The following is a 20,491-nucleotide window of genomic DNA, read 5'->3' on the forward strand; positions in this document are numbered from 1 at the left end:
CAATACCTGAATAACCATTCTGAGATTAATTGTAAATTGTTTGGTCTATTACCTCAAGCTTATTAACTAGCTCTTACAACTTAAATTAATCCATTTCTGTTATTCTATATTTTACCACGAGGCTGTGGCTTGTTACCTTTCATCTTGCTTCCCTGGCAGCTGCTGGCATCACTCTGCCTCCACCTTCTTTCCCTCTGTGTTTCTGCTTGGATTTCCCTCCTGGCTCTATTCTGCCTGGCTATTGACCAAATAAGATTCTTTATTAACCAATGGTAATAAAATATATTCACAACATACAGAAGCTTATCCCATGTCAGCCTATGTCACCATGCCCACTCTATTCCTTTGGTGTTCAAAATAACTCAAAGTAGTCAAAATAGTGGCTGTACTGACCAGGTGGAACACAGAAGATGCCCCACACTGATTTGCGTACTAGAGACAAGGTGTGCATATGTGTAGTAAATATGTATCAAATACAAACACTTGAAATGTATGTGGTTCACTACGTATAGCATTGGATCTCAAAATGTCCACAAGGACCTGGAATGTAAATAGAGGAGGAAAGAAGAGGAGTAGGAACACACTTCACGGGGAAGGAAGATCTTTTGTGCAAACATCAACCTCAGTTCTAACTCTAAACTGGAATGTTAAGTTTCCATCCAGTGACACTGTGGGTGAAAGATCAGCTTTCAGTCCTTGAGAGTAGGTAGAAAGCAAACAGGAACACCCTGAAGCTACATCTGCCTGAGGCCTCCAACACCCAGACTCCAGTGGCCTCACAAAGCACTGAAAATTTCCTGGGACCATTTTAACACCACCAAAAGAGCTCCGAGTGGGCCTTGGCCCTGCTACCATAGTGCTTCAAAGCTGGCTACTTCTGAGGAAGCAGAAAAGAAAGAGGCCCAGCTCACCATCTTTACTATCTACCTCTGTGGCAAGCTTCATGTACTGTGTTCAACCCAGGTTGGCTTTGTTGTCTTGGTGGTACCCCCACAATACAAGATGGAGCAATTCAATTAGTATCTAAAGAGCTCATTGGGGACTGTCGAAGCACAGGCGGGCAATGGATATAGGTGTAGTGTCACAAGTCTAGCTACCAACACCTTGCAATGAAATAGAATTATTAGTCTCACAAATTTACCAGGTGTCCCAACTCTACATTATTGAGAGGTCTATGGTGTATACCTTCAAGGGACTCTTATCTATCCAACTATAAAGGGAGAAAAGACAGTAAGAAATTTACCAAGGTGATGGAGATCTTCAGACCCTTCTCAGCTTTCATTTTAAATAATACTTTTAATAAGCTTTTAGAAGCTATCATGCCATTGCACGGAGCCATATTTATGTAGAAGAAGTTGAAAGTTAGGAAGGGGAGAGGCTTACGCTCGGTTCATGCCTTCAGCCAGCTTCATGTAAACAGATGAGGATGCTAGTTACTTTCAATTTTTTTCTCAAGGCAGAATATCAGTAAAGAAATTAAATTATAAGTTTAAATATCTTCCTAGTCCATACTCTTTGTTCCTTTATATCTTTTAGATAAAGTAGAAAATAGGGTTGGAATGTCTTGTTCTCACATATTTCAACATTATAAGCATCCATCTTTGGCATAACCTTCTCTTTTCCTGTACTATCCTTTTCCTTGTAAGATTCAGTGCGTTTGTCAAGAAGGGGGAAAACACATGATCACTTTCAAACCATGTATAAAGTAAAGAGAACTGATAGATTTTATGTAACATATAAAGTTAATAAAATGAAAATGTTCAAAAGTCTGGGAATCTGTTTGCATGTATATAATTGGCCCTTCCAGATCATGCGTGTTCTGTGAGGTGGGGAAGCCTTTGAAGGAGTCTAATGAAGGAGGTTTTGTGCCACTAGCGATTATACTCTTGAAGGAACTGTGAACACATCAATCTCTTGCTCCATGAACAGGATTCTTCTACCATGTGCTCCCACTATAATACACTGCCTCCAAATATAAGGCCAAAGGACTGTGGACTGGAGCCTTCAAAACTATCAGCCCCAATGAGCTTTTCCTCTTTTTAAGTGGATTGCCTCAGGTCTTTCGTTAGAGTAACGAAAAGCTGATTAACGTGTGTATTTAGAAATTTTCTATACGATCTCTATAAGTTAGCACTCAGCAGGACTATAATCAAAGAGGAGACCAAACCTGAAATCAGATTATTATACTTTCAGCACTGTGGCCTTGCATCAACCATGAAACTTCTTTAGGCTTTACTTTCCTTATCTGTGAAATGGGGACACAGACTTTGTTGTAAGAGTCAAATAATAGGGTGTCATCAGTAGGTGTGCAGACAGCAAAGGCCCCACACAAACAGGTTTCCTTTGTTAACATGCTTTGTGCTTTGATCACAGGCTGATCTCGCTCTAGACTTGAGTTTCCTCACTCCTAGGCTGATCCATGGAAGGAGAGTCTCACCTCATCTTCCCTCAGAGTGTAGCAATTTTAAAGGCAGGGCTCTTCTGTGACTTGGTAGGTATGAATCAAAGGGCGCCTTTAACAACCAGGCAGAGGGTTCTGGAACAAAGCATGAGCCAAAGCATGCGTTTATGGTGCCTGCTCTGAGTCTGTGTGTCGGAGGAAAGATGGGTGGCACAGTGCTGAGGCTGTCCATCACTCAGAATGTGGCTGGATCATGGATACTGTTCTCCACAGCCAACCATTTGCTAATCCCTGCAGCAATGCACCCTTCCCTGCTTGCGCTGAACGTTCAATGGGACTAATCCTAGAGGCTTATTTTTATTTATTCATTTAAAACCCTGCTTTGAATTACTACAGACAGGCCACTGTCCTCAGCACACAGAACGTTGCACAGGGGTACACACATTTCACTGTGCCTGACAAACAAGTTGAACTCAGTCTTTAATATACATATGAAGTTAAGAGGAAGAAACTGGAGACCCCAGTGTCAACAGCCAATGTGACATGAGACGCATGTCTTTGCCTTTAAGTAGCTGAAACCAATAGATTCTAAGGAAAAGGAAAATGTTCTAAAGGACTCTGAAGCTAACACCCTAAAGCCTCCTAAGCAACAAGTTTTAGGAATTCTTTTGGCTGAGAGGATGACACAGCCATGAGTTTCCTAGCTTCCAAGACACTTGAAGATAGTAAGGTTTTATTACAGAGAAAGAGGAGAGCTTGTGGTTTGTGGTCACTTTTGTACACAGCTGTATTCTGAGCCAAACAGAACACCAAATGCAATATAAAACAGGAAGGGCTAGACGCTCTGAAGCCTGTCCCATGCAAACTGTTAAACTGAATGCGACTGAAATTTAGTAGGCATGGCTTTGAAACCCATAGCTCGGTTTGTAGGCAGGAAATGGAGTTTTATGACCCACAGAGTTCAGTCACCTAAATTTCCCACATATAAGGAAGCAGTGAGGATTTTTCTTTTTCGCTCCCTTCAGTTCATTCTCTAAGTTATATTTTATTTTTGTGTTCAGGTGCACATGTGCAGCATGCAGAAGTGGAGGTCAGAGCCACCTTGCAGGGGTTGCGTCTCTCCTTCCACCCTGTGGGTTACCGACGTCAAGCTTAGGCCTTTAGTCCTGGCGGTAGGCACCTTTCTCCTCAGAGTCAACTCACTGGTCCCACACTCTTATTGTGAGAATGTCTGTCCCCGAAATGAAGCCGCTTCTTCACCACACAGTGCCCCTGTCCCTGTGAATGTAGAACGGCAGCTTACACCTAGAGAGGGCATCTGTCCCAGGTAGCTTTTAAATATTTTGGGAACATTCCTCAACCCCTTGCTAAGAATTGCCAGGATCATTATCTTCTTGTACAGATGTGGGAAATAAGACTCTGAGAGGTTGACTAAGTTATCTTAGCAGAGTAAGGAGCTAAGCATTGAACACTCAGGCAGGGTGTTAATCATCATTTGCTATTGACCTCATAAATACCAAGGTGCTTCAAGCTTGCTAGTTTCCTGTGTCTCAAAATTTTTAAAAAAATTTTTAGCAGGCTTGATGTCTTCAATTGTAGGCCAAAGATGGATGCCCCAATGTTTCAGAGAAACCCTGGGTGACTATCCAAGCAGCCAGCTATTTCTGTAATTCCTATAGCTTTGAAAGTTTTGCATTCTTCATTCTTGTTTACTTAGGTAATATTATATCCTTCTCAGATCTCTGATAGAGCTGAAGATAAAATAGTGTGGAATATTCCTTTATACAAGTGTGAATATATGTCACTGTGATTGGTTTAATAAAGAAGCCGACTGTCCAGCACAGGACAAAGTTAGGTGGGAGAACCAGATTACAGACACTGGAAAGAAGAAAAGAATCAGAGGGTCACTGGCCAGACACAGAGAGGAAGCAGGAGGTCCAAGATAAAAGAGAGGTAACTCCATGTTATATCATGCAGAATATAGATTAATAGAAATGCTTTAATTTAAGATGTAAGAGCTAGCTAGTAATAAGCCCGAGCTATCTATTAGTCAAGCATTTATAATTAATAAGTTTCCATGTGGTTATTTGGTAGTTACTGTTGAGGCACAGAGAAACTCCACCTACAAAAGGTGCCCAAACATCCAGCAGCATAGATTCACATACAACCTTAAAAGTAAAGGAGGCAGGTTCCAAACACATGAAACACAGTCAAACACAGCTTCTTGGTAACCACCTTTACCTGGGTAAGCTTGATACCACTCACAGAGGTGCAGCTCCTTTAAAAGGTAGCTTCCTTGGCTTGGTGCTAGCTGCTAGTCAGCACAGCTCTTTTAAGAGGCCCTGCTAATAAACACTTAAATGGGGTTTATGAGGAACAGGCAGCATGATACTTGGTGGCACCATGGACCCAACAATTTCCCAGAGCTGGGGCGGTAAATGTGGCCTTTGCCAATACCTCCACAATGAAGCTAAGCTCTCAGGGACCCAAAGGAGTCAGACACCAATGCCATGCACTAAGTTGCACCATGCTGGTGACTAATACAGCAGGTGAAGACTCATCTCATGCAATCAAAACAAACAAACAAACAATACAGATACTCAGCAAAGGCAGATCCAGATGGGAAAAAAACCTCTAAATAGGTTACAGTCTGTTAAAAATACACAAAGGCTTGGGAGAGAAAAGAAAAAGGGTATAGATAGTCATAAAAATAGTTTTAAAATAATAGTAAAGTCCTTAAAAGGGAGTAAAGTAATATAAAAGAAAAATTTATGTAAATATGCACAGAGACTCTGAATTCGGTGTTGTCTTTGACTTTTTTTTTTGTCTGTGATTGGTTTAATAAAGAAGCCGACTGTCCAATAGCAGCACCCATATGAAAGCTGCTAGATTAACTCAACCTGTACATTTCAAAAATACCTTGATTTCAAACTGAAAGTAAAACGGTGTGTTGCTTTGGGGAATAGGTTATGCTTTTATTTCCAGAGGAAGTGAGATGCTGTGGATTCATTCAGGTTAAAGATGATCAGGTTGATCAATGAAGACCCCCTGAAAATCCTGTCTACAGATATATAGAAATAAACCTTCAAAACTACAAAACACATACTGTATATTTTACCTGCTCAAACATAAAGCAAAAAAAAAATCACCTTTAACTGATTTGTGCACATTACATATCCCATACTTGTAGTGTATGTTACCTTTAAAGGTTTATGTATTTTCAGAACAAGGGGATCAAACACCAATGAAAACAGGGGGCCCAGGTGATGCAGCCTCTCAGAATGCCTTTGTTATAGTCCCCTCAGAATTCTGAAAACAAAACAGATTCAAGGCTGCTGACTGAGATGATCCAGCCCCCAAAATACTCCAGCCAAGACCTAACAATTATCCTGATTTTAGCAAGGTTTCCCTAAAGATACCAACACCTCCCAAACAACAGGAAGTAGTCTAGAGAACAATGCTCACATTTCCAAAAGATGGATTATGGGTGGTTGTTTTCATTTAATGGGGGTTGGTTACAAGTTGTTATTGATCATAGTCAGGAAAAGAATCTAAACAAAGGAGTTAAAGTCAAAGATCTTTTTCTAAAGGAAAAAAGGAAAACATGATATTCAAATTATAGGAGAAAAAGGATAGATTATTGAATCTACTTTTAAAAACAGCTATTAATATCAAAATATTTCACATTGGTATGGTTTTTGGCTTATTGATACAAGTTTAAAGTTAATTTTGTTATACAGTATATATTTTTCTACTCTTGTTTAGGGTATCACATTTATTCATTTCATTTAAAAGTGTAATGCATAATTAAGAAATACAGATTAATACTTATTCATCTATAATAGTCAAACTTATAGTCATGTTAGGTATATTTTCAAGTTCATAAATAGATATATTTAGATAGATAGATGATATTCACAGGACAAGGTTAGGCAGGAGAACCAGATAAGGACACTGGAAAGAAGGGCAGAGTCAGGGGGTCACTAGCCAGACACGAAGAGGAAACAGGAAGTTCAAGATGAAAGAGAGGTAACACCATATGGCAGAATGTAGTTTAATGGAAATTGGTTAATTTAAGTTGTAAGAGCTAGTTAGTAATAAGTGTGAGCTACTAGATGAGCATTTATAATTAATATTAAGTCTCTGTGAATTTATTTTGGAGCCAGATATACAAGATAGTTATAGTTATAGTCTTCCTTGTTACCAAATTCAGAAAAGAAACACAAAAGAGGTAAAATGTAATTGGAGAGGCTTTATGTGGATATTCTTGCCTCATATTGGGCACCACTTGTAAATGGAGAATATTCTTTCTTTACCTGGCCACTCAGACCTGAATAATCACACAGAAACTATATTAGTTATGACAATGTTTAGCTGATGGCTCAGGCATATTTCTAACTAGCTCTTACATCTTAAATTAACCCATTTCTATTATTTTATATTTTACCACAAGGCTCGTGGTTGCTTACCTCTTGCTTCTTGGGTGGCTATATGGCATCTACCTAACTCTGCCTTCTACCTGTATTCAGATTAGTTTTCCCACCTACCTACATGCTGCCTTGCCATAGGCCATAACAACTTCTTTGTTAACCAATGGTAATAAAACATATTCATAACATACAGAGGGGAATGCCACATCAGTAAAGTGTATGGGTTGAGAGACATTAAGCTGTTTATCTAAGAAGATGCTTTAAGATGCAAAATGGTATTTTTTTAGAATGATAATACAAGCTATGATAAAAAGTAGTTAAGGTATAAAACTTTGGACTCAAGAAGATAAGACAGATAATACAGTATTTTCTCTGAATTTGTCAAATACAAATGCACTGGACATTGTGAATGTAATTCTTACCTGATGATTGTTCTGATTGCACTTAGTTTTACTACATTAGAGTTAAAACCTTTCCCTTTTATTTAGACAAAAAGGGGGAAATGTAGATATGTGTATACTGTGTAGAGGTATTGCTCTGAGGTATTACTGTGATTGGTGTAATAAAAAGCTGAAAGACCAATAGCTAGGCAGTAGGTGTGAGTGGGACTTTCAGGCAGAGACAGAGGAAGTAGGAGATGAATCAAGCTCATGAGATGCCATGGACCCACAGAATGAGTCAGACATATAGAATGGGAGAGAGGTAAAAGCCATGTGATAGAATATAGACTAATATAAATATGGGTTAAGTTATAAGAGTTAGTGGGACAAGTGTAAGCTAAGGCCAAGCTTTCATAAGTCATTATTTGCGAACTGGTGACCCAAAGAAAAATCCGACAATATCCAACCACCCTTCTCATCAGATAAAAATAGGGAGTTCATCTAAGTGTATGAGTCAAGAGATATTATCGAAATCACAAAATTAAGTAATATTCCGTATTCATCCCAAAGCAGTCATAAAGACTCCTGCAAAGGAATAGAAACTAGAAGTCCCCTACCCAAATGCTTGTCAGCAAGTAAATGAACGTTGAAAGGGGGCAAATGGTTTCTTTAAAGTCAAAAGGGCATCCATCACAGGGTGAGGATGTTTTCTATCCCTCGGGATTGCTCCCTGTTGTTCCCTCAATTCTTTTCTCACTTCAAGCAGGCACTCCTTCAGTGTTTGCTAAGGTCAGTATGCTGACAGCGCTCAAATCTGTATCTTTAGAGAAGGCTGACCTATCTCTAAACCACATCACATCTCCCAGACTGTGGAGTGCTCGGTCACAAGTGGGGCATCTATATCACACATCTATCTCTCAAGGTTCAGAGACCATTGAGGAGAGGCAGAATGAGTATCAGAGACAGAGGTGGCAGGGGTGGGGGCTGGAGTCAAACAGTGTCTTCTGGCCATGACAGGACCACTGCACCCAAGCACTCACACCAGCTGTGCTGCCTGCACAGGACGTGTACAAGACCCATTAACATTCCCATGTGGGCCTCTGTCCCTCACTGAGGAACTATTGACAATGATGGCTTCTGAGAAAGGAAGAGCTGGGTTTTTTTTTAAGGGCATGGTCCTGGTAAATCACCTAAGCTCTGGTGGATGGCTCCACACCTGTGAGTTTACAGGTAGCACAAACTGGACTAGGTGTGCCATTTAAGAAAGGGGGGTGCAGAGTTGGGAGTGAGAATGGACCAGGAAGGAGCTAGAGGCTAGAGTGGATGGTGAATATGATCAAAATATAGTGTATATATGCATGAAATTCTCAAAATTATTCATAAAAACACTATATTTGAAAAGGTGAAATAGTCACATGACCACTCACTAACTTTTATGGGAAGGCTCTAGGAGTTTATTCCCCGTGACTCAAAGACTTCTATAAGCAGTGACACTGCCCTCCTTAATATCAGCATTGGGGCATTTATTAAACCATTTGGGTCTTTCCTTTTGAGTTCAACGGTTACCTCTTGATAACCATTTCATTTCCTTCATGGCCACTCTCTTTTGGAAGTCACTTTGATAAAGTAAATGGTTCTAGACACACTGACCACTAGGTTTTTGTAGACACACTGACCACTAGGTATCCCCACAGGGGTTTACATGGTAGCTCACAGTATCTTTGGTGACTTCTCTTCTTCTTGAAGTCCAGAAACCTGGGCCTTGAGCATGCGGGGCATACTCACTGAGCTACATCCCTACCCTAGCTCTCCTTTGATTGAAAATTAATTGTGTAGACAGTGTACAAAGGAATGGGTTTCGTCATGGCTTCTTCATAGGCATGGGTACGTTTGTTCTCAGTTGTCTTCCACTCCTCCCTCCACTCATCCCCTGGTTCATTCTGGCTCATTCTTTCCTTCTCCCACTTAGTCCTTCCTTCTGCACTTTTAGCCTCCTCCTTTTAAAAAAAAAAATTCTACTCTTGTTTATCTTTACTCTTTCTAATATAAACGAGACTTTTGGTATTTTTTAATGAGATAATCTGCCAACTTTTGCTTATAATTTTCAGGATTTTGCTGTTGATGATAGCTTTGAAGCATATTGCACACTTGCTATCCAGCCCATTACTAAGTAACTCGGTTTAGGGAAGGATACACTCACAAATGCTTAAGTTACTGGCTCTAGCTCAACATGTTCAGTTGGTTACAGGACAATGACGGCTGCAAAAACATTAATGATGCAGTCTGTGGTTCATGTCAGATGGTTCTCCCATCTTACAGTACAGGTTCCATCAGACTTAACATCCCGAACAGGAGCTGGCCATGCGAACGCCATATGCACTCCTCTGGTCCACCGCACAATCACAGTGTATTTATAAGCTTTCCCCCACTTAACCAAGTGCCCTGGGGATTGTACACTATGCTTGCGGCCCACTGGTTGTTTTGACTAACCCTCACCACCTAAGACTCCATCAACACTCTTTGACTAGAGTATCAGCATCGGAGCCAATCTTGCTGCAGGACCTCTGGTACCCCTGCATGGTGACTTTGGCTGTGAGATATTTGTTAATTATACAAAAATTTAAAAGCACGCAAGTAACACATGGAAAATTACCAATAATCTCACCACTCAGAAATAACTGCCTGTGGTATTGGCACAGAAACACTCTGGGTGTTCATCTATATTCATGCCTGTCTGTTTTATACTTCCAATGCGCGCTAACTTGCCATTTCCATATTATCTACTATGAACACCTTTTCTATAGCAACAAAGATTTATACCTTCAATTTCAATGTATGTGAAGTATGACTATATCGTGGACTTGTTATAACACTGTATAGCAGATAACCACAAGTCTCACTGTGCCTCCTTTACTCCCCTGAGACTACAAAGACATATTTTCCTATCATTATGCCATATCTCTTTGCAAGCCTCATTTTATACAGCTACAAGGCATCCAATAGATAAAAGAACCACACTTTAATTACATGTTGATAAAAACTTACAGTATTCCCAGCATTTGATATAATGGCCCTTACCAATCAAATTGTTTTCTCAAACTAAATTTCTTAGTTCAGAACATCTAGGTCAGAGATAAGCACTCCACAGCCTGGTAAAAGTCCTTGAGAAAGCCCATAGCAGTGACATCCCAAAGAAGACCTGGGCATGTTCACTGCATTCGCCTCAACTGTGGTACTCCCATTCTCCTGAGAGGTAATGACAAAAAGTAGGGCTCTCTTTTTTTAGCTTTTCTTTAAAATTGTGCATTTTCAAACATTGCTGACCCTATAATGTGTCCATTATTCCTTCTGAGGAAGTCGTCAAATCACCTTATAAGGTTGCATAATATCTATCTACATACAAGATAGCCCAAACAAATTACATTTGTTTCTCAAAATCTCAGGTCCTATTTTGCTGCAGGATTATAGGAAAGAATGCCTTCTACTTTTAAGGACATCTCTGGTCCTATTGCTTAGAGTTTTACTTTAAATTTATTCTGACCCAGAGAAAGGAGGGCAACAATTTTTCTCCGCGTGCCATCAAATAAAGATTCAGACCGAGTATGTTTCGTTACAGCACAGAATTGAGTATAACACAGTCAACACTCATCACAGTGTAAGCATCTGATCAACATTTCAGTACAACACAATCTCATCTCCAGCTGCTCCAGGGAATGGACCATTACAGTGACGCCAAAGAGAAGCAAACTCTGCTTCATCACAATGCCAACATCTGTCCTGCTGCAAGTATGAAAACCCAGAGTGGTTTTGCTCAGAGCTTTCATTTTAAAACATGCCTTTTGTTGTGAACAATTGTGACTGATTTCCTTTAGAGCAACACATGGCGAATGCTCACTTTTTCATTTAAAAAAAGAAAAAGAAAACCAGTAAGAACAAACAACCTGCAAGTGAATTCAAGATAACCAGCAGCAACTGTAATTCTATCAGAGCACTTTGGTTAAAATGTTTAAAAACAGTTCCCAGAACGCACAGCCCAAAGGCAGAGTAGTAGCGTGGCTTTTTTACTTTTCAAAAGTCTAGTTGTACTTAAAATGCACGCATCATATTTTATGATCTTCAGCATTTTAATAAAAATCACTAAAGGAATGCTGAGGGTTACAATTTAAAGGATAAAACCAAACTTTCTGGCTATTTACATGTTTATAATTCAGAGACACAACTAGGACCTTTGGATAGAGGAGAGAACGAAAGATTCAACTTTCGCAACAGTAACTAGGGTAAATTCTTGCGGTCTGCCAACAGTTGACAAACTGGTGCAAATTTATCTACCATTATAACCTTTGGTGGAACATACAAGTAACACTCTAGTCTTCAATGGTAACCATGAGTCGGATGTGGGAATGTTTACATCCCTAAAGGCAGTGGGAAGATAATCAAATTCTAGAGGCCTACCGTCCAGTGCCTTGAAAAGTTGTTTACTATTAGATAAATACAGCTACTTCACAAGACAAGGCTTTGTCTCCCAACTCAGTCATTCAACTACAGGTCCCTAAACAATCACGTAAAAGTATAGTGTAAAAAATTAGTCATTAGAACAGCAGTTTAGGGCCTGGCATGTTGGTGCATATCTTTAATCCCTGCACTAAGGAGGCAGAGGTAAGCAGATCTCTGTCTGTCTGTTTCTCTGCGTGCATGTGTGTCTCTGTGTGTGTGTGTGCATGTGTGTGTCTCTTTGTCACTCTCTGTCTCTGTCTCTCAAATTTGAGGCTGTGTCTACAATTCCTGCAGTTTCTCTGTTTTTCTGTTTCTCTGCCTAGACTGCTAGATTGGCCTAGGAAACCATTCACTTTGTTTCTTGTCTCTCTGTCTCTGTCTGTCTCTCCCTCTTTCTCTTACCCTCCTTCTCCCTCCCTCCCTCCCCCTCCATAGCGAGTTCCAGGCTAGCCAGGTTACACAGTAAGACCCTGTTTCCAAAGCAAAATTAAACAATAATCAGCTTAGCGAAAGATGGTACTTGGAAATGGAAAGGTGTCTTACATAATTAATAGATGTGTGTATTCACCCACAGTGGTGGGCTTACCTACCATTCCCAGAAACACGCCACAAAATAGCTTCCAAAAGCAACAGACAAATAAATGCTATGGAGACCACTTCTTATTGAGATGAAAATAAACCTTAAAGTATCTCCAAGAGCAGCCAACAACTTAAAGAGAATCACAAGAAACTAGGAAGCCACACCACACCCTGCACGCTAAAGCAAAAGATGGAACCAAACAGTGCTTACTACAAACAAGTAACTGGACATTGAAAAGTCAAAAAAGGAGACGTCCGTAAAAGGAGACAGTGGAAAAATGCACAGTGGCCACCAGCATTCCCAGACAAAAGCCAGGCTTGCAGTAAATGGTGCCTAGCTGGCAGGGGGTAGAGGAGCAGGGATGAGTCAGGGAGGCAGCCACCCACGCCTGATGAGACTAGCCCTCCATCACATCACCTGCATTCGCTCCCACTCCCATCCCTCCCTAAGAAGCCACCGAATGTTACACACAGGCTCAAGGTTTACCAGTGCACAAGAAGAAATCATACCGGTTTGACATCATCATTACAGCTGATGGTGCCCCTGTGAGCATTTGTCTTCCTCAGTCTCTGTGTGAACAGATTCACAAGAGTCTCATCAACTTTGGAAAACTGATGAAATAAAGTTTATATAGCTACAAAGCTTCAGTTTGTATCTTTAAAAAAAAACACAGAAAAAAAACCCAAACAAACAAAACCTTAACAGCACTATTATGCCAACACGCATTGGCATGGGCAGTGCAGACTTTGCCTATTTTTTCTTAACCCCTGCATAATAAAATTGTGATTACCCCATCAACAACACCTGCCAACCTGTGCCGCTTGCTCTGTTAGGCCCCGTCTGAAACATTTTACTTAGGGTAATTCATCTGAAATTCTTAATAACTGTTTTACTAAATGGGAAACCAGGGAAAAGAAAGATTCAAAGTTCTTTGTCCCCCACCCCCACCCCACATAGCCATACGAATCTCACACTTGGGTCACAATGGCACCTAGGGAGCCCCCTGCTGCTCTGGGTTCCACAGCCATGAACTCAACTAACTACAGATTAAAACGTTATATTAAAAAGGGTGGGCTGGGCCCACATTCAATAACTTCAGCCTCTCTCTCTTCCTCTTCCTCTCCCTCTCTCTCTCTCTCTTACTATAACGTAGCACAATAATTATTTCCACAGCTGTGATGATTTGAATGAAAATGGCCCCATAGGCTCATAGGGAGTCGTGCTGTTAGGAGGGTGGCCTTGTTGGTGGAACTGTGTCCACCAACACAGTTGGTGGCAGGTGTGTGGGGGCAGGCTTTGAAATTTCAGAAACTTAAACTAGCCCCATTGTCACTCTTTCTTCCTGTGGCCTGTTGATTCAGTTGTAGAACTCTCTGCTTTTTCTCCAGCACCTCGTCTGTCTGTGTACGGCCATGCTTCCCACTATGACAACAGTGAACTAAACCTCTGAAACTGTAAGCCAGGCCCAATGAAATGTTTCCCTTATTAAGAGTTGCTGTGGACATGGCGTCTCTTCACAGCCATAGAAACCCTAACTAAGGCAAGAGCATTTCCATTGAATTGGGTGTTATGTTTAACCTAGAGATGGTTTCAAATATACCGGAGGGTATAAGTGATTTACATGCAGAAACTTGGTTATTTTATGTTCAGGTCCTTAACTATCTACTGATTTTGGTGTCCCCTAGGGATTCTGGAGACAATCCCCAAAGACACAATTTGAGGCTGTGTCCACGATTCTTGCAGTACACAATGCTTTTGCACGCAGCTTTTATTTCTCTTCCTAGACGCTAGATTGGTTAAGGAAATCATTCACTTTTGTTTCTTGTTAGCCATCCGCATCACTTGTTGATTCTTCCAGACTTGGTTCAGGCAGGGCTTACCCTCTAAAAGTCTTTTCCGGTACCCCAGCAGAGCCTAGGAGAGGTCAGGTACTCCTTCTGTGTTCCTGTCATGACACATCTAGTCACACAGGACACAAGAATTGCGAATCAGTGTGTGAGCCTGTTCCTTACTGAGCCGCAGGCCTTCTCCTGCTGCTGCCAGGCCTCCAGGGGAAGGCTTGCCATGTTGATCTGTACAACTCCAGGGGACCCCTATTTGCACAGACCAAGGAGTGATACAGTCTCACCGCACAAGCTGCAGCATATGGCAACAACAGAGTGTTCATTGCATTTCAAAGTCCTGCCACTGAGGAAGATGCACTCGCTAGCATTCATGGGTGATGGAAAGGCCCAGAAGAGATCTCAGTAAATGTGACACCGAGCTTGGGCACTGAGCTCTCCCAACTCACGTCTTTTCCTCCAAATCACTTCATAAGGGGAAGTTTACATGGCGCTGTCAACCTAAAGGCATGTATGAATCTTGTGGCCTAGTAGAAAGACATTCAGGAAATCAAGGCTTTAGCTCCTCAGCTTCCTGTGTTTTCTCTAGTTGTTAACAGTGAATTTTGAGATCTCTCTCCAGGCTTTTGATAATTGCATAATTAATCTGCAAATGAATGTGGCATTTCCACCCGAGATGTAAATAATTATAGCAAGAACCAGATATAAAAATCTACTCAAAAGAGTGGACTGGAATGCAAATGAGGATAGTCTAATGTTTCTATTTTAATGAGCATGTTCACAAGGACACTACGATTTTATATTCAGAAAAACAGCATTGCACAACTTTCAAGCACCAGCTCATCAGAGGAAGAAAACACTGTCTCCTGAACTCGGGAAAATATTTGAGGCATCTAAAAATTAAGATGAGGTAACACATCCCTTATCCTTTATAAGGACGTGTCTTTCTACACACAGGAACACAATCCTGGGTTTAAGAAAAAGCATGCTGCCAGCTTTAAGAAACAGCTAGAAGGTGTCTCAGCGGTGAGGAGCACTTACTCCTCTTGCAGAGTGCCCAAGACCTATGTCAGTACTATGTCAGAAGCCTCCCAGTACCTATGTCAGAAGCCTCTTAACTTCCTGAAGCTCCAGGATGCCCTGACCTCCAAGGGCACCTGCACTTGAGTTCACAGACCCTGAAAGAGGTACACATAATTTAAAATAAATATTTTTTAAAAACTAACAAACAACCAGAAATTAGGCAGCTTCCATCGAATAGAAATACTTTAGTTATCCTAGGGTGCTATTTGTTGTAACTTCTTCCATTGACTCTAGCTAACTAACTTAGAATGAGAAGCGAATGGAGGGACAAAAAGCACCAGCTCAGACATGATTGTCTTATACAGAACGGCAATGTGAGAGGCAGCTACTCGGCTGACCTAAAATAAGATTATCCTGAATTATCCGGCGGGCTTGATATCACTGTAAGGCTCCTTTATGGAACAAAGAGGCCGGAGAGTCGGTATTCCTGAGGTACAAGTGCAGACTTCTCAACCAGTTATGGCTGGCTTTGAAGAGGAAAGGAGGTTCTGGGCCTACTTTCTAGATTCTATGGAAGGCAAGTAGATTCCTACCAGAGCCTCCAGAAAATAGACAGACCTGTAGCATTTTTAAATTTATATAAGTGAGACTAGGTTGGGGCCACTGATATTCAGAATTACAGGGCAATGTGTCACAGCTGTCAACTTGACACCAATCTAGACTGGTGTATAGCTATATCCGCAAGGCACTGTCCTAACTGGCAACTGATAACAGTGTAGGACAGCCCACTGCGGGCAGTGCCATGCCTAGGCAAGTAAGCCTGCACTGTGTAAGAAAGACAGCCAGGAGAAGTAAGCCAGGAGGCACCCTCTACATTCCTGCTTCAGTTCCTGCCTCCAGCTTCCTGCTCTGAGCTCCTTCCCTGGCTTTTCCTGGACAATGGACTGTAATCTGTAAGGCAAATCAACTCTTCCCTCACTGAATTGGTTTTGGTGAGTGTTTTATCATAGCAACAGAAAGCCAAAGTAGGACAGAGCCACTACATAGCAACAACATAAGGAACAAACACTGGAAATCTCACCTGAAAGAAAGAGAACACATTATTTCTGTAATCTCTAAGGCGGCCATTCCTTCTCTTACCCTAACTCTTCATGCCTGTCCATAGAAACGATGCAAAACACATTCAAAATTGTGTAGAATTCTGAAGTTTTGTACATACAAAGTTTAACAAAGTTCACAAGGGCCAAACTAGCATAGAGAAGAAAATCTGAATGATTCAAATTTGCAACATTCAGGCCAGAGGCCTTGAGCCACGCCACACTCTGGGTCTCACAGAAGTTCACTGTAGGACCAATAGAAGAAGCACCCAGCTCCAGTCAGCTTTCAATTCCTTATGCTCCTAGTAACTAGAACCAACTGCTATCTGTAATCTGATTGTTGGCCAGACTGACCTCAGTCAACAAATATATCTGCACTCCATGCGGTAAAAGGTTCGACAGGCACACTAAAGGGGAGCATTCTTTAGAGTGGAGTCCCAAATGCTTCCCCATAGCCCACCAGCTAGGCTAAGCTGAGGTGAGATTTGGGCACTGATTCATCTGATTTGAGCATATTTGTAAGCACCTCTGAGCTAAGTAGGCAGTATGCCCTTCAGTCCTAGGAGCAAAACGGATGGCTTATTGTGCGCACAGAGTTTACACTCTAGGCAGAGAGGGAAACAGAGTGGATCGTAGCTGAATGTCAAGTTTCAGTTGGGAGACGAGTCCAAGAGAGTGTGCCCACCTTTAGAGTATGTCCATGGTTCTTGGACTGCTAAGAATCAGGCAGGCCATCAACCCAAGGTTGCGAATATGACTTCCCTTCCCACAAAGCTCCAGCCTTCGCAGTTAAGGAAAACTGCCTTAGATGCAGATAGTGCAGAGACCCCACTCTCCATTCTCTGCCTCACAGCCTTTTACTGGGCGAGTCCTGTTTGCCTTTGTTTCTGCCTGCTTGTTCTTCTATAACAATTATTACTATTCAGCAATATTATATGTTGGTTCAAAGTTATGGAACAATTTTGCTTTGTAATAAAAATTATCCAAGCATTTTATTGTTCATTTGCTTGTAAACTGGGGACTTCCATTTATTGATTCCAGACTGGAATAATGGTGCATAAATATATATATATATATATATTTAAATACAAATATATATGTTCATTTATTTAGAAAGAGCAATCTGGCTTTAGCACTTATAGACCTGGTTAATAAAACTTACTGATTTGAGAGAGGCGCTAGGTAAGATGGCTACTTAGCATTGCTTCTTCTCCACTGTAGCTGAACAGCTGCTCCATCCCTGCAGAAAGCAGTGGACATGGCAGAGTCACAGGACCTGTGTGTGCTGTGAAGCTGATAGTTTAGTGGCCATAAGTGTTCTGTGTGCCCAGATTGATTGACAGCTGTATACTTGATCCTGATGCTGGGAATCAAGCCTTGAAAGAACTTCCAAATCTCCTACTGTATTATCAAAGGAAACGAAACAGTGCAACTCCTGGTCCAGCCTGCCTGGCCCTTGAGACATTTCTTTTTACTATGTTGCAGAACCCTTCCCTTACGGCATTGCTACCCAACAGTAGAATCCATAATACATAAGTAATTTGAAGTTTTCTGGCATTTAGAGTTTTTAAAAGTATAAAGAACGGTGAAACTTTAATACTGTAACTCCATATATTAAAATATCACTTTAGCAGGTAGTTAAAATAAAAATAGGGAACTACACATTTTCTATTACGTAATTTGCTGTGTAAGTGATGTCTCACCTCAGATATTAAGTTTTCACTGGAAATGTGCAGCTGTATTTATCCATTTGATACAGTGCCCTTTAAGTGGTCTGTATAGAACATTGACATCTTATTGTTCTTCTCTCTGCTTTTCTTCTGTTGTTTATGGCCCTATTTTTGTTTCATGTACCTTTCCGTAGTATCCATTTTATAGTGTGTATGTGTGTTTTGTTTGCTTGATTGTTTGTTTTTAACTATATGTCCCATTTGGTGGATTCTGAGTGGTTCACCTTGAGATTATAATACAGGCATCACACTTGAGATATATTGTTCTTAACTCAGTTGGAATATAAAGACCATAATATGTATGTACCTCTGCCCTCCTTTATGCTTTTATGGCATATCACATCACCAAAGACCTCACCAGGCAACACTAGTTTATTTTCTCTCTAACCATCTCACGTATTTGAAGGACCAAATGAGAGCAGCGGTGTTCTTCAGATAGTATTTTCTTTACTTCTCTGCCTTCACTTCAGATGGTCCAGGTTCCTCCTGGCATTATTTCCTCCTGTCTGGAGAACAGCATTCAGCAATTTTCTCAAGACGGGTCTACTGGATTTTCTTAGTTTTCAACCATCTGAGAAAATCCGAAAGTTCTGGAAGAATGTTTTTGCTGGATATCGGCCTCTGGGTTGACAATCAAATAATTTTCTGTTATTATCATTGTCACCTGCTGATGGCATCCACGATTTAGTAGATCCCTCGGGCAGCCAGATCATTGCTCCTTGGTAGGCAAGGAACTGTTTTCCTCTGCTTCAAGGCTTTTTTTGTCCCTGAGTTTCAGCAGTCAGATAAGGATCTGCTTGAGCACGTAATTCTCTGGGTTTACTCTGTTGGTGACATTGTGCATCTTGGATCACCAGGCGTGTTTCAGAGACATGCCCCCCCCCCCCCCTTACAGTCCCAGTGCTGTGCTTGACTCCTTTCTTCTGGAACTCTGACGTAAGAAGCATTATTCCCCTGCATTGTTTCACTGGTCCTGAGTCTTAGTGTACCCCCATCCCCACATCTCTCTTTCTCTTTGTCCTTAGATTGTTCCACTGACTTCTTCGTCATGCCCCTTTGGATCCTAAGTCTTAATGGCTTTAAGTTTTTAGTTCTTGTATTTCTGTGCTTCATTTTAAAGTTTGCTATTCTATATATCCTTCCCCCAGGCATAGGCTGAGGTCTTCCATTGTCCACCTGTTTCTAAGTATCTTCTTCCTTGGTTTGTCAAACACCTTTACAACAGCTGCTTTGACGTCTGCCAGACAATCACCACATCTGCGCCAATCTCAGGATTGGTTTCTCTTGACTTCCTTTCTCCATCTGAACCGAGGATTTCTCCCCAGGCTGGGCCACTCTGCATTGCGTGCCAGACATTTGGAATGTTGTGTTATGAGGCTGTGGGTCTGTGAGAGAACGGTCTCTCGTGGTTTCCGCAGGTGACGGTCCTGGCGAGGCTCAGGCAGCCAATCCCTTTCTGTGGGTTGTGGTTTCAGTCAGTTGAGTCTTCAGAGCCTTAGCACAGACTTTCTCTTTTGGGCACAATGAAATGAGATGGGGACCAGATTTACTCTTTTTTCGCCAGCCTGGGGGAACTTCCGATTATGGGCTCTTTCCTTTATCTCTCACAGTCTACACATAGCGGTCCCATGCATTCCAGCCAGGCTCCATCGCTGCTGCATTCAGTGGGTGGGGTCAGAGTGAAGTAATGTTTATCTCATCTTATTGGGAACTGGAATTTCTTCACTGTATTTGGACTTCATAAACTTTGCAAATGAAATAATAGCCTCATATTCCCGTTTACTTCAAACAGTTAATTGTTTTCCAGGGACTAAATTATATATATATATTATATATGTATATGTATATACTAAAACTATGTAAAAAGGCAATTTCACAGCCCTTCTGTAGAACTTAGTATTCATATATGGCTATAGATTGCATTACTGACACAGTACTATTAGAACATCAGATCGAAGCATCTTCAAGGGAAGGCAGGAATGAAAACAACCAAAGGACCACTTTCCACTATGGATTCTCTTGGAAAGAGGCAGGCACTCACATGTTCCAACATCTTTCTGCCAAGGGGAAGTTCCTGATTCTCTTTTAGTTAGGATAAACCAGAATCGAGTCTACTGAAGCTCCATCTTACAATCTTTGGAGCAGTGCTGGGCTCTTTCTCTTAAGTTTCCTTCCACACTACAAATGTCAAGTTATTAAGATACCAGATAGGCAGTCCAAGTCCCAGAGATGTGTGTCTACCAAAGACTACGGCTAATTGTTACATGTGGTTGCCACAGAGGGATGACCAGAAGAAAGATTAAAAGTTACCTTTCCCTGAGCTTTCCTTTTTGGTTGGTTGGCTTTCAGCTTGCAGATGGCCTTATGAAACCCAGACTGGATACACAGGACACAGGGCAGCCCCCAATGCATTCTAGAGTGACTGTTCCCATGCACAAATATGTCAAGGTGACAAAATAAGAAGACAAGGAATTAGAAAAATCTTCACAGTGTTTCTAATTCGAGTTCTTTCTTT

At 41.2% G+C, this 20,491-nt stretch overlaps 1 protein-coding gene and 1 pseudogene across 4 annotated transcripts in view; both read right to left on the reverse strand.

Moving 5' to 3' along the window:
• Pip5k1b (phosphatidylinositol-4-phosphate 5-kinase type 1 beta) overlaps positions 1-20,491 on the reverse strand; it is a 257,063-nt gene that overhangs the window by 188,718 nt on the left and 47,854 nt on the right. The window lies entirely within an intron of this gene.
• Positions 9,454-9,790, reverse strand: LOC126511473 (dynein light chain Tctex-type 3-like; annotated as a pseudogene).

The sequence above is a fragment of the Alexandromys fortis genome, unplaced genomic scaffold (assembly GCF_014885135.2).
Source record: "Alexandromys fortis isolate MF-2015 unplaced genomic scaffold, M_Fortis_MF-2015_v1.1 scaffold_10, whole genome shotgun sequence".
NCBI lineage: Eukaryota > Metazoa > Chordata > Mammalia > Rodentia > Cricetidae > Alexandromys > Alexandromys fortis.